Raw genomic sequence first — 12,994 nt, 5'->3', positions numbered from 1 at the left:
CGGCAATGCTAGTTAGCTCGGAATTGCTAACACTGACATCTTCTTCCATAGTAGAGGCAGCTTTCCCGTCTTTCTTTGGGGCTGATTTTTGGATGGCGGATTTCCCCTTTGCAGCATTTTTAACAGAGATACATTTTAGAAAACAAATTAACATTTTGGAAAACAAAATAACATTTTAGAAAACAAATTTACATTTTGGAAAACAAAATAACATTTTAGAAAACAAATTTACATTTCGGAAAACAAAATTACATTTTAGAAAACAAATTTACATTTTAGAAAACAAATTTACATTTTAGAAAACAAATTTACATTTTGGAAAACAAAATAACATTTTAGAAAACAAATTTACATTTCGGAAAACAAAATTACATTTTAGAAAACAAATTTACATTTTAGAAAACAAATTTACATTTTAGAAAACAAATTTACATTTTGGAAAACAAAATAACATTTTAGAAAACAAATTTACATTTTAGAAAACAAATTAACAAGATGCAAAACACTTTTACAAGTCCCGAAACAAATTTACAAATGACAGATTCCTTCACGGAAAGGGGAATGTACCACATACCGGAAGTGATGAGGTGTTGCGGGTGTTGCTGGTGAGCGCAGTCAATTTGTGTTGTTGAGTATATGGCGTAATGAAGTTTATGGTGACTTTACGTGGTGGTCGGTGTTTTGAGTTTTTAAAGGACGCGGACCTGACAGAAACATTGGAAAAACGGGGAACGTATCGACAGCCGCGGCCGGATCGAAGCTACAGCGGGGGGGCAGCTGAGTCCGTCTGCAGCTGCAGGACCTGGAGCTCACTGCCCATTCCTGGGAGCCAAAACGACCCCACGCAGCTGGAGACCCAGGCGGCGTATTGCTGGGCGCCGCTGGAGGGAATGGAAGCCCGGGAGAATCAGATCCAGGACTGAGCGTAGCGGACTGTCACAACCTGCTGAAGTTTAAATCACAGGTTTCCTAAAGGGAGTCTGGCGGGACTCGGACTGTGGATGACGAAACATGACTTTAAGTCTCGTTAAAGAATAACTACATGCAGAAATAAATGAATCATTAGTGGGGGAGTGAGCCTGGACATTTCAGTCTGTTTAAACTTCACTTTGAAAAAGAACCTCTTAGTTCAGAAGGGTGAAGTTTCCGTTTGTACTCATATCTGTGAACTGATTATAATAAATATTCTTTGTATTAACACCTTAATTAGTCTCTTTGTCTTTTTGTTTAAAAAAACTACAACATCGCATGAGATTTTGACGATTTATAGTGATTTTATTTCCGTTAGACCTTTGCCTACATTGACGCTGATGCATTAAAGACGGCCCATAGACAGTATATAAGGGAGTGCCTCCCCTGTTCCAAGATGGCGGCTCTATTGACGCATTCGATCCATAACTGCCGTAGTCAAGGCGACATGTATACAACACCTCATCACTTCCGGTATGTGGTACATTCCCTTTCCGTGAAGAATCTGTCATTTGTAAATTTGTTTCAGGACTGGTAAAAGCTCTGTACGAACGTAGGGAGATCCCACGTGTGAAGCTACAGCGTTAGCTTGGTAATTGCGCGGCTAGCCTGTGTCGTGTGTGTGCGTGTGTGTGTGTGTGTGTGTGTGTGTTAGTAAAGGACGAAAGAGAAGGAGAGTAAAGAAAAGAGGCACTTCTGATCTTAAGATATTGATAATGACCTAGTTCCCCTCAGCCACTGTCCTACAGACTGAGACTTTTGGTTTTGCTTAGGGAAACGTCACTATAACCACTCCAGTAGCTAGCGATTCTATCGCAGACCGTAACTAAATTCCATGAAATGAATGAATTAGCAGGTAGCGATTACAGTTATACCCAGCTATATATACACAACCAGAATCAAACGATATAATGATCAGTTATATATTCACAGACAGATTAATAATCACATATGGACCATTACATGATTAAATCAGATCACATTAATGGCAACAAGTGGTAGCGAACCCTTTTGCTCATTAGTAACAAACCAAAACGCACTAGTTCTATTATCTGCCCAGAACTGTGTAAGCCTTCTTACTGTACATGCGTTGTTTGTCAGTTAAGTCTCTTGCCAGAGCTTAACGATCCGTTTCGTCTGAAGCAGAGGGGACGAACGGAATCCAGGTCGACCAAACAAGAACCAGAACGTAGTCCTTGTCTTGAATCCAGGCTGATTAAGCCCGCTGCAGATGAAGGAATACTTCGGCCAGTATTCCCTCGGATCCCTTTTGTATATCAGGCCGATATAAACTTTGTACCAGCTTAAAACTCGACCAGTGAGGGTGATGCTGGTTAGCTAGCTAGTCCGGACTAGTGCCTCCTTTCAGCAACTGGGGTTACCGTGAAAAGCGAAGTGGCGGGGTGGTGCATTCAAGGACCCGACGACCAATGGGAAAACTGCAACCTGGTCACAGGTGTGAAGCAGTTCTTTGTCTCACCACCAGTCTGCCTTGTCCCACACGTGTTAAATGCACTTTCTCCATCTTGCGAAGTGCTTCCAAGTAGCAGCCTATAGGAGTTTGGTGAAACTGGCTTTGGAATTCACATGTAGGCCAAGATCCTTTGTCCTGCCTCTTCTGTGTCTCTGCAGTCAACTCAATCTGAGCCAAATCACTGTTTAACCAGCTTCTTGGTCCCCAACACGAGCGACGCGCTCCCTTTCATAGTCTAAACAGCGGATGCAAGTAGACCCAAGCGTCACGGGTGATGCATGAAATGCAATACACTGCCCACGCAACAGGGGGTAGCAGAGTGCTCCATGGTGTTCGGTCGGCAGAGCCCGACCCTCCCGGAGAGTGGCTCTTGTCAGGGAGCAGCTGGCTGGCTGACTTTTTATCAGGTGCTGGCGTGTTTCCCCACCAGTACAGTATGCTACGATTGGGTAGCACTGACCAATACATTGATAAAAGGTTGCTTAAACATGGTTTAGCAGGTTTTAAAAATATATAAATACATTTGGGTCTCTCTCTCGCCTCTTGAGGAGGGCACACAGCATAGACTACACACGCACAACATTGATACATAGCGAAAAATTTGACTCAGTAGTCCTATGTTTGATGAATTTGCTCAGCTAAGTTGATTCAATATTTTTGAGTAATGTACAATACGTGCAGTGTCACCGACAACGCATAATATTGTGCGCATCGGCGCATCGCGTATCAAAAACTGGGACGACAAATTTGGCTATGCATCGACGCATTATGGCGGCCGAAGCGTAGCAATGCGTAGCCTTGCGGACGCGTATGCGTACCGATGCGTTGACTCTGTAACGGCCCTAATGTATTTACACCAAGGCGATTTAATGTGCTTTAAATAAGACATAAAGTCATTGAGACAACATATAAAAAAATACACACTAATATAAAAAGACAAAAAAGACAAAAATATGATTTGACAAATTAAAAAGATGATTGAAACGTGATCAAATATAACAAACCACATTAAACTGTTGAATACAAATTAAGGTGCAGCTGCAAGTTCAATGAATAGTTCCAAATGTTACTTGCATTGGGAAACAATACAGTCTACACAATAAATGGCATCCAGAAGGGTTGCCAGTTTCACAACATTTTATATGATAAAAAAACAAGAAACACATGTAAAGTCAGTGATGGGATAATAAAGTGTGAGTTAGGACATTCCTTTACTCTGTGTGTCAGACTTGTCCCTCCTGTTCAGAACAATCACAATGACACCATCAATAATTTATGCATTAAGAAAATTCTTGTTTTTCGTTCTTGGGCTCACTGATGCATGACTCAAAACAACGTACCTGTCTGACACACTGCATTAGTAAAGCAGAACTAGAGATGTAGAAAATAATCAAACAAATAGTTTACAGAAAGCATTCCCTATCGGAAACAATAAAGTCTAAATTAAGGATGAAGTATGTACTCTTTATTATTGAAGTAAACATTGCCAACACTGAAAAAGGATGTGGGAAAGTGTGTTTACATGATGTTTTTTTCAAATGACAAAAATCTGTGTCTGAATGGTCTTCTTGTATGAAAACATAGTAGGATCAGTACAATCAGTCAACACAATACAAAGACATTGGCAAAGCTACATCGCAAAGCTTCTGCGCTGTCGTTGAATGGCGTGGGCCTGTTGCTTGTTTAAAGTGCTCATATTATGCTTTTTGGCTTTTTCAATAACAACTACAACCGTTGCCCCAACAGAAACTACAACCACTGTTCCAATAACTACAACTGCTGCCCCAACAACAACTACAACCGCTGCCCCAACAACTACAACCGCTGTTCCAACAACTACAACAGCTGCCCCAACAACAACTACAACCGCTGCTCCAACAACTACAACCGCTGCCACAACAACTACAACTACTGCCACTGACGCTACAACCGCTGCTCCAACAACAAATACAACCACTGTTCTAAAACCTTCCAGTGGAGCCTCCTCTATCCAACTGGGTATGATCCACCTGCTGCTCGGACTCCTTATGTTTACCCTCTGTTAAAATACAGAAACAGCTGAGACTACCCACCTATGAAGCCGCCAGAGGCCCGTTCCAGAAAGGAGGTTTAACAAACTCTGAGTCTAACCCTGATGTCTGAGTTGATTTACCCTGAGATGGGAAACTCAGAGTTTTCGGTTCCAGAACAGCTGATTTGAGTTGGTTCAATCAACTTGGAGTATGTTCACTCAGGGTTACGCGCGTGCACATAAGGCAGTATGAATGGAGCCATGATTCTACGATTCACCATGGTAACAACCACAAACAATCGGGTCGACGGAAATACTCATGCGCACAAACAGCGAGTTTGAACATTTGAACATGCATTTCGTTCAAAAAAGCAAGACAGCGGCTACTGCTGCAAAAGAGAGAGAATTGGTGTGGGAGAAAATTGCTGCTCAAGTCAATGCGTACGCATTCACAGTGTATTCATTTCATATTTAATCACAGTTAACTTATAATATTAGGCGGTAACACTTTACAATAAGGTACACAAAGAAATAGGTAGTTAATGATTAGTTACTGTTTTTGAAAGGGTAGTTACCCTTTTTCAGAAGGGTAGTTACCCTTTTTGAAAAGGGTAGTTACCCTTTTTGAGAAGGGTAGTTACCCTTTTTGAAAAGGGTAGTTACCCTTTTTCAGAAGGGTAGTTACCCTTTTTGAAAAGAGTAGTTACCCTTTTTGAAAAGGGTAGTTACCCTTTTTCAGAAGGGTAGTTACCCTTTTTCAAAAGAGTAGTTACCCTTTTTGAAAAGGGTAGTTACCCTTTTTCAGAAGGGTAGTTAACCTTTTTGAAAAGAGTAGTTACCCTTTTCAGAAGGGTAACGAATGGTTAGTTACCCTTTTTCAGAAGGGTAGTTACCCTTTTGAAAAGGGTAACTAACCATTCGTTACCCTTCTGAAAAAGGGTAACTACCCTTTTGAAAAAGGGTAACTACCCTTCTTAAAAAGGGTAACTACCCTTCTTAAAAAGGGTAACTACCCTTCTGAAAAAGGGTAACTACCCTTTTCAAAAAGGGAAACTACCCTTTTGTTTGGCATCTTTAGTGCTAATCCTGCGCCACTGAACTCTACCTATCGATCTGCGCTCGATTGCTCTTCCTTCATCCTCCAAGTACCCGGATGTCTGTCTCAGTAACTTGAAATTGAATATGCTGATCTGAATCTGAATAGTGAGAACTGAATGTGAGGATATATAGAGAGTTGAATTTTCAGTGAAGATCAAATTTTATTAGACTTCAGTTACAAACGAATAAATTCAATTTCAAATTATACTATTCAGATTCAGTTTTTCAATGGAATGATTCAAATTTAACAATACAATTTCAAATTATGTGATTCAAATTCAGTTTTTCAATGCAATTATTCAAGTTTAGCAATTCAAAATAAAAAAAAAAAAAAAATTTTTGGCGCACCATAATTTCAGCCCATACCCTTCTGAAAAGGTGGTAACTCCTTTTGAAAAAGGTAACTACTCTTTTCAAAAAGGGTAACTACCCTTCTGAAAAAGGGTAACTACCCTTCTGAAAAGGGTAACTACCCTTTTCAAAAAGGGTAACTACCCTTCTGAAAAAGGGTAACTACCCTTTTCAAAAAGGGTAACTACCCTTCTGAAAAAGGGTAACTACCCTTCTGAAAAAGGGTAACTACCCTTTTCAAAAAGGGTAACTACCCTTCTGAAAAAGGGTAACTACTCTTTTCAAAAAGGGTAACTACCCTTCTGAAAAAAGGTAACTACCCTTTCAAAAACAGTAACTAATCATTAACTACCTATTTCTTTGTGTACCTTATTGTAAAGTGTTACCATTTATTTTTAATGGCTCTCACTGGTTGTGTCCAGGTAACACGTTAAAAACGTGTCAGAGCGATCACACTTTTCTGACGGCTCTGCACTATTACAGTATGATCCGCTGCTGTTATAAAGAAAACTGCCGTTTGCAAAAAACGTAATGCGACACAAAGAATCTGCTGGGATGTTAAAGCCTGTCCACGATGTTGAACTAGTGGAAGGATAAGGTATCTACATATCTAATAGACTGTGATAAAAAATACCACTCAAATCGGTTATGTGGAAATGAAAAAACTAAATGCCTATCATCTCCCGACGTAAACTCTCTGAATTAATACAGCTTTTTCATCAACGGAATCGTCGACTAAAAGGACATGACATGTTTCTGAAAAAAAACATTTTATAGTCTGCCTAACATAAACCAATGCGTTTTTTTATTCATGCAGATAACAAACTGCATTGAAATGCACCTGATACAGACCATTCACCTGAATGAATTCACCTGAATGAATGAGGAAATTAGTTTCCCCTCCCTCTCAGAGAAACGGGGAAAAAAACTTGAGGTTTCTTGAAGAAAACCTGCTCCCGACCAGGTTAGGTTCACAGACTCAGTTACCATAGTAACTGACTCCGGGGTTAAGTTACCTCTCTTTCTGGAACGGAAAACCCAGAGTTTCCCTCATCTCAGGGTTAACCAACTCAGAGTTTTCACAAAACCTTCTTTCTGGAACGGGCCTCAGAACCACCCGTTGAAGCCTGGACTTAAATTTACTGCTCACTGCAATCTTTAGTTGCTAAGTTCTATTTAACGTTGTCAAAACGGAACTAATAAGTTTAGCCAACAAAACTACGTGGTTATGTTTAGTGAACCAACAAAAACTTGGTTATGGTAGGAAAAGATCCTGCATGGCTTAGAATGAGTCACGGACGTGACTAGGTCACAGACTTACGTTTGTCACAAAGTCAGTCAATTTAAAAAGGTCATCGTTATTTTAGGATTCACACCAAAGCTCCTGTTACTTTAGAGTTCAAGTACATTATTGGATTATGGTGAAATATAGTGTATATTATTGTATTATGAAGAATACGGATGCATTAAGATGTGAAAGGCATTTTAAAGTTATAGCTGGTCAAGGTGAAACTACAGTCATTTCAATGACACTGTACAGCAGAGATGGGAAGTAGCGAAGTACAAATACTTCGTTACTGTACTTAAGTAGATTTTTCGGATATTTCTACTTTACTTTACTATTTTTTTTTGTGGCGACTTTTTACTTTTACTCCTTACATTTTAACACAAATATCGGTACTTTCTACTCCTTACATTTTAAAAATTGGCTCGTTACTTTAGTTTTGTACAAGAGGTCGTAATGTATAGCGCGGACACGCGACTCACACCGCAATGGCGGGCGCGTACACAGAAAAAGTGAGAAAAAGAAAGAGAGACTGCTGTCCGGAGGATAATCAGTTAGATGGTGTGTGCGTCCTTGAGAACTGTAAGTCGTATAACTTATGTTGTCAGTTCATTTAAGCCTGTTGTTGTATTGGTCTATAGTTCCGGCACAGTTAAAGTAGGTTAGCTAGTGATTTAGTTGTTTGTGTTCTTCACCTGTTAGCTAGGTTTCACGTTGCTTGTAAAGCATCAAAAGAGAGAAGTTGTCTCTGTCCGTGTTTTACAGACACACCTGGGGGGAAGGGGTGGGGGCGAAGTTGGAAACCAGCATCAGCTTTAAATACGGTCCTAATCTAGTCCTCACTAACAAGTTTCAAATAATTTCGCTGGAGTTACCGTTATTATTTTTCACGTGATCAATGGGAATATATTGGGATATTGGGGATATACTGTAGGCTACGTTGCATGTAACGCACCACTACAAGACGACTCGACAGATTCGGCTGCATTCATTTGCGGTAAATAATTGCAGCTTGATGGTGGTAACGTTAGCACTAGTAGTATGGACGGCGACATGATTGAAAATGAAGAAAACAGAGATCCCAGAGATTAGGCAGACAAGCAGCAAGACATTCCCAATCATCCCTGGCCTTATCTGAGAGAGATGTTTGAGATAGGCTAGGAGGCATCAAAGATGGCTCCTGGCCAATGTGCTGTTGTAACTCTAAAAGTATGGGGAACTTCTTAATTAATCTATGTTTAGTAATTCATATTGTATCCTTTATTTTCTTTCTATATTTGAGCACACACACATACATGTAGATACCTTTAAATGTTAAGGGGACGATTAAAAAAGAGAAACTGGATCTGTGAATTCTCACAGAATCACAATTGAATTCATATCTTGCTACTCAGTCAGAATCTTATTAAGCTGGAGTCCCAGTCTCTGTCACAATAATCATATATGTGATGTTTGGCAGACATCCATTTAAAATGTAGACAATGGCATATAAAGAGCCTGGTTTTTATGTCCACTGAAGTTTCTCATCATGCACTCTAGTAACGTGTGTGGTCCAGGTAGCTTTGCATAAAAGTGGTTGTCATTCGGCAGGCTCCTTTTACTTTTATACTTTAAGTACATTTCAAAGCCTGTACTTTGTTACTTTTACTTAAGTAAAGAAGTAAAATCAGTACTTCTACTTTTACCAGAGTATTTTTTAACACAAGTATCTGTACTTCTACTTAAGTACGGGGAAGTGAGTACTTTTGCCATCTCTGCTGTACAGGTAGTACAAGGCAAGACAAGGCTAATGTATTTACACCAAGGTGATTCAAAGTGCTTTAAATAAGACATAAAGTCATTTAGACAACATATAAAAGAAATACACACTATATAAAAAGACTAAAAAGACACAAATGCCAGAAGCACCCGTTGAAGTCTGGACTTAAGTTTACTGCTCACTGCAATCTTTAGTTGGCTTTTACAGGGGAAGGGAAAATCCAAATGTAGAAAAAAGGGGGATGGAGTCTGTGTGAAGCTGAGGTGGGACGAGTAGGGAGGCAATGTAATAGACACACATACATGTAAACATGGGAACACTACTTTTGCCCACTATAATCTGGAATACAATGTGAAGTAACATGTCACAATGCACATCACACAAGGAATAATCCAAAACGAGACATCTGGTAATTGAACAATGAGGATGCTTTGTCAGAGCTGTGCAGTTACCTGAAAATTAAGCACACTTTTGCAATAGATCATACATATATACACATATATATCACAAATTGCTCATTTATTTAAATAATTACAATCATTATTTTTCTTTGCAATCTTTTCTTTGTTTTATCACATAAAAACAATAACATGCTTGCAGTAGTTTAATGTAAAGTGGTGACATCTACTGTACTGTCTAATAAAGCTTTCTGATGAGACAACATGAGTTTGTGGCTTATCTGTGGTGTTTTTATCCAAAAGGCCAAGAACGATGAACCAATCAGTGGAGCACAAACAGACGTCTGGGCCCCGCCCATATTTGGCTTTAATTCAAATAATGTTTAACCTTCCTGTTGGCCTCTGTCAAATTTGACCCATTTTCAAAACATTTCTATGTCAGAAATTTGGGTTTCTTTCAACCAAATAGTAAAAGAAAGTAACGTGGATGGTTCCATACAACGTTCTTCACAAGTAGATTAAATCAAAAAAGTCGGGGAACCACACGCAACAAACGTTGAGAAAGTTTCACCCAGAAAAAGTTGCATGCTTTCGGACAAGTGCTGCCAGTTCCTGGAAATTTAATGGGGTTGAAAGGTTACTTACTAGGTTTTGCAAAGTTGGGTTGTGAGGGTATGCTGGGCATTCATGGCCTCCGCCATCGGAAGGAGCAGACATGGAGACAAGCAACACTGGGACTCTGGCTCGTTTGTGGCTGACTGAAGATGTTTGCGAGTGTAAGAGATGGATGGTTTACGCTTAAAGTCCGGTGGAATCCTTCTTTAATCCCCCTTGATGAGGAACTGTACGAAGCTAGATCAGGATGATTTTTTTAAGTGCAGCTGCCAGTGCTGGGATGTTAATGGTACTTACCCAGGTTTGGCAAAGTTCCACAGAAGAAGCAGAAATGGAGAAAGTGGCACTGGGACATGGTGCAACCAATATCATTAATGGTATTGCATATGCTACGAGCTCCTTGGGACAAGATGGGTCTTCCTCTTTTTTTTGATACTTTTTGGCAGTAGAAAGCATATTCAGGATGCTGTAACATGTTCAATCCAGATGAGAAATAAGCAGATCTGGCCTCAGTGTGTCCGCTGCATTTGGAGTTTACATGTTCCCTCATGTTCACATAGAGTTTCCTCCCCCATTCCAAACACGTGCAGGTCAGGTGAATGTGTTTGTGTGCCACACTAGCAGCTAGGCGAGCATTATAACCTGTGTTACAAAGTGACCCACGTTCGTCTCTGAAGTAAAGGCTGGACTACAATAAAGCTGTTTGGAGGAGGTTGTGAACAGTGTTTTTTCTGTTGGAGATGGTAAGTCCCTTTGGGGGGACTTTGGGCTTTTTGCTTTGTAAACCTAGAGTATAACGTGCACAAAAAGATATATAACACAATAAAGGAAGGGAAAAGCCAAAAAGCATGAAATGAACACTTTAAGACACTTTTATTCTCTGGCTTTTTAATTTTGTGATGAACTTATTTTCTTTCCCTTTTATTTGATGTATCTATGTGTATGTGTGTATCGTGTATACAATGCGTGTGTGTGTGTGTGTGTGTGTGTGTGTGTGTGTGTGTGTGTGTGTGTGTGGTGTGTGTGTGTGTGTGTGTGTGTGTGTGTGTGTGGTGTGTGTGTGTGTGTGTGAGGTGTGTGTGTGTGTGTGTGTGTGTGTGTGTGTGTGTGTATATGCATGTATGTATGTATGTATAATTTCCTGTTTATGTGATTTCAAGGGTTTCAATTTGTGTCTCAAAACTTGTTTCTACTTGAATCGTGTTGTATTTCCACTATATCTATGTATATATGTGTGTTTTATGCCTTTATACATATGTTTTTGTCTTTGTGAAGCACTCTGGTGCAAACTTGTTTGCTTTTAAAGTGCTATAAAATGAAGGAAACTTAGACTACTCTGCATGATAATATCAACTGGTTTTTAAATATCAATCTATGAAGACTTCTTACTTCACAATTTTTCAAAGCTGTCTGTGTCTCTCAGATTAAATGTATAAATGCAGTTAGATATTGGATTATATAGGTATGGTGTGTCTGACTACTGACACCAGCATTTAGGAAAATGCAGTGACTGGCCTGAAGGGGCACTAAACTGTTGATTATGAATCATTTTAAACATGTTTTTTTCTCCGTTGTTAGATATGCAATGCTTATATTTCCTGTTTCTATGTAACATTTTATATAGTTGCTCCTGATTGGCCAACAGAGAGTGCTGCATCACTTGTTCTCAACAGAATGTTCCAGGATCTGTTTCAATATTTACTTGTGCGCCAGTCTCACAAGCTTGCACTCATAGTTTATTAACTGGTTTCAATTTTAGGTGGTTGGATAAAGGAATGAAATATCTTGGAATTGAATTGAACCCAAATATTGATGATATTATGGCTGACAATATGGGGAAAATGCTCAACAAAATTAAGACTAACTTGGATAAATGGAGTAAGTTAAATTTAACATTATGGGGGAAAGTAAACACAGTGAAAATGGTCATAGCCCCTCTTATCAATTATTATACTAGAATGTTACCTATGTGCATACACACGGCCAATACTAATAAGTTACAATAACATGATAAAACACTTTCTATGGAATGGTGGTAAACCTCGCATTAACATTAATCGCTTTTGCTCTTCCAGCCAAAAGGGGGTTGGCCCTGCCCAATGTAGAACATTACAGTATTTCTTTTGAAATGTCTAGTCTGGTCAAGCATTGCGGGAAGATCAACCTAGACGGATTTTAATAGAACCCGGAGCTTGCGCTCTCCGTTTACACCAGTAGATATTTTATCACAAAAGTCAAATAAAGGGAATAAAATACAAATTTTCTAAAATGGTATGGTTGGAGGTACTAAAAAATACAAACTTGTTACATATGTGCAAAAAATTTACGCCCCTGTGGCATAACCCAAAAATTTAAATTAATAAACAGACTATTTACTGGGCACAATGGCTAAGGGAAGGTATTAGAACTATAGGTGATCTATTGGTGGAGACATATTTATGTCATATGATGATATCAAAAGGAAATTTAACTTGGAGGGTCGTGACCACTTTTGGAAATGTACTTAAAAATCCAGAGATTGTTTGAAAGGAAGTGTTAAGTTGTTAAATGGGAAAAATCCTATAGAGACCTTTCTGCTACTACCTCCACTACTATGCAAAGCCTCAAAATGGTATAATATTTGCCCTTGGGTTAAAAACAATACAAGTAAAAGTCTGAAAGTAATATGGGAAAGAGATTTAGGATGTACAATGGATGATGATACATGGGATTCAATTCTGTCAAACAGTGGGTTGCACATTAGAGAAGCTAGGGGTAAGTTTATTCAATACAAAATTCTTAATAGATATTATTATACCCCTTCCAGGCTTTATAAAATGGGTATTGGCAGAAATGATCTTTGTTGGAAATGTCAAATAGCTAAAGGTACTTTGATGCATGCCCTTTGGGAATGTCTGGTGATCTCTGTTTTTTGGAGCAGTGTTTTAAGTTACATGCAGGGTTGGTTATCCTGTAATCTGCCCAAATCACCTAGACTGTGTTTACTTGGAGACAAAAGAGAAGTGCCAATGTTAAATAAACATACTTTTAGAGT

Source organism: Perca fluviatilis, chromosome 9, assembly GCF_010015445.1.
Source record: "Perca fluviatilis chromosome 9, GENO_Pfluv_1.0, whole genome shotgun sequence".
Lineage (NCBI taxonomy): Eukaryota > Metazoa > Chordata > Actinopteri > Perciformes > Percidae > Perca > Perca fluviatilis.
Note: the sequence above shows the minus strand (reverse complement) of the source record.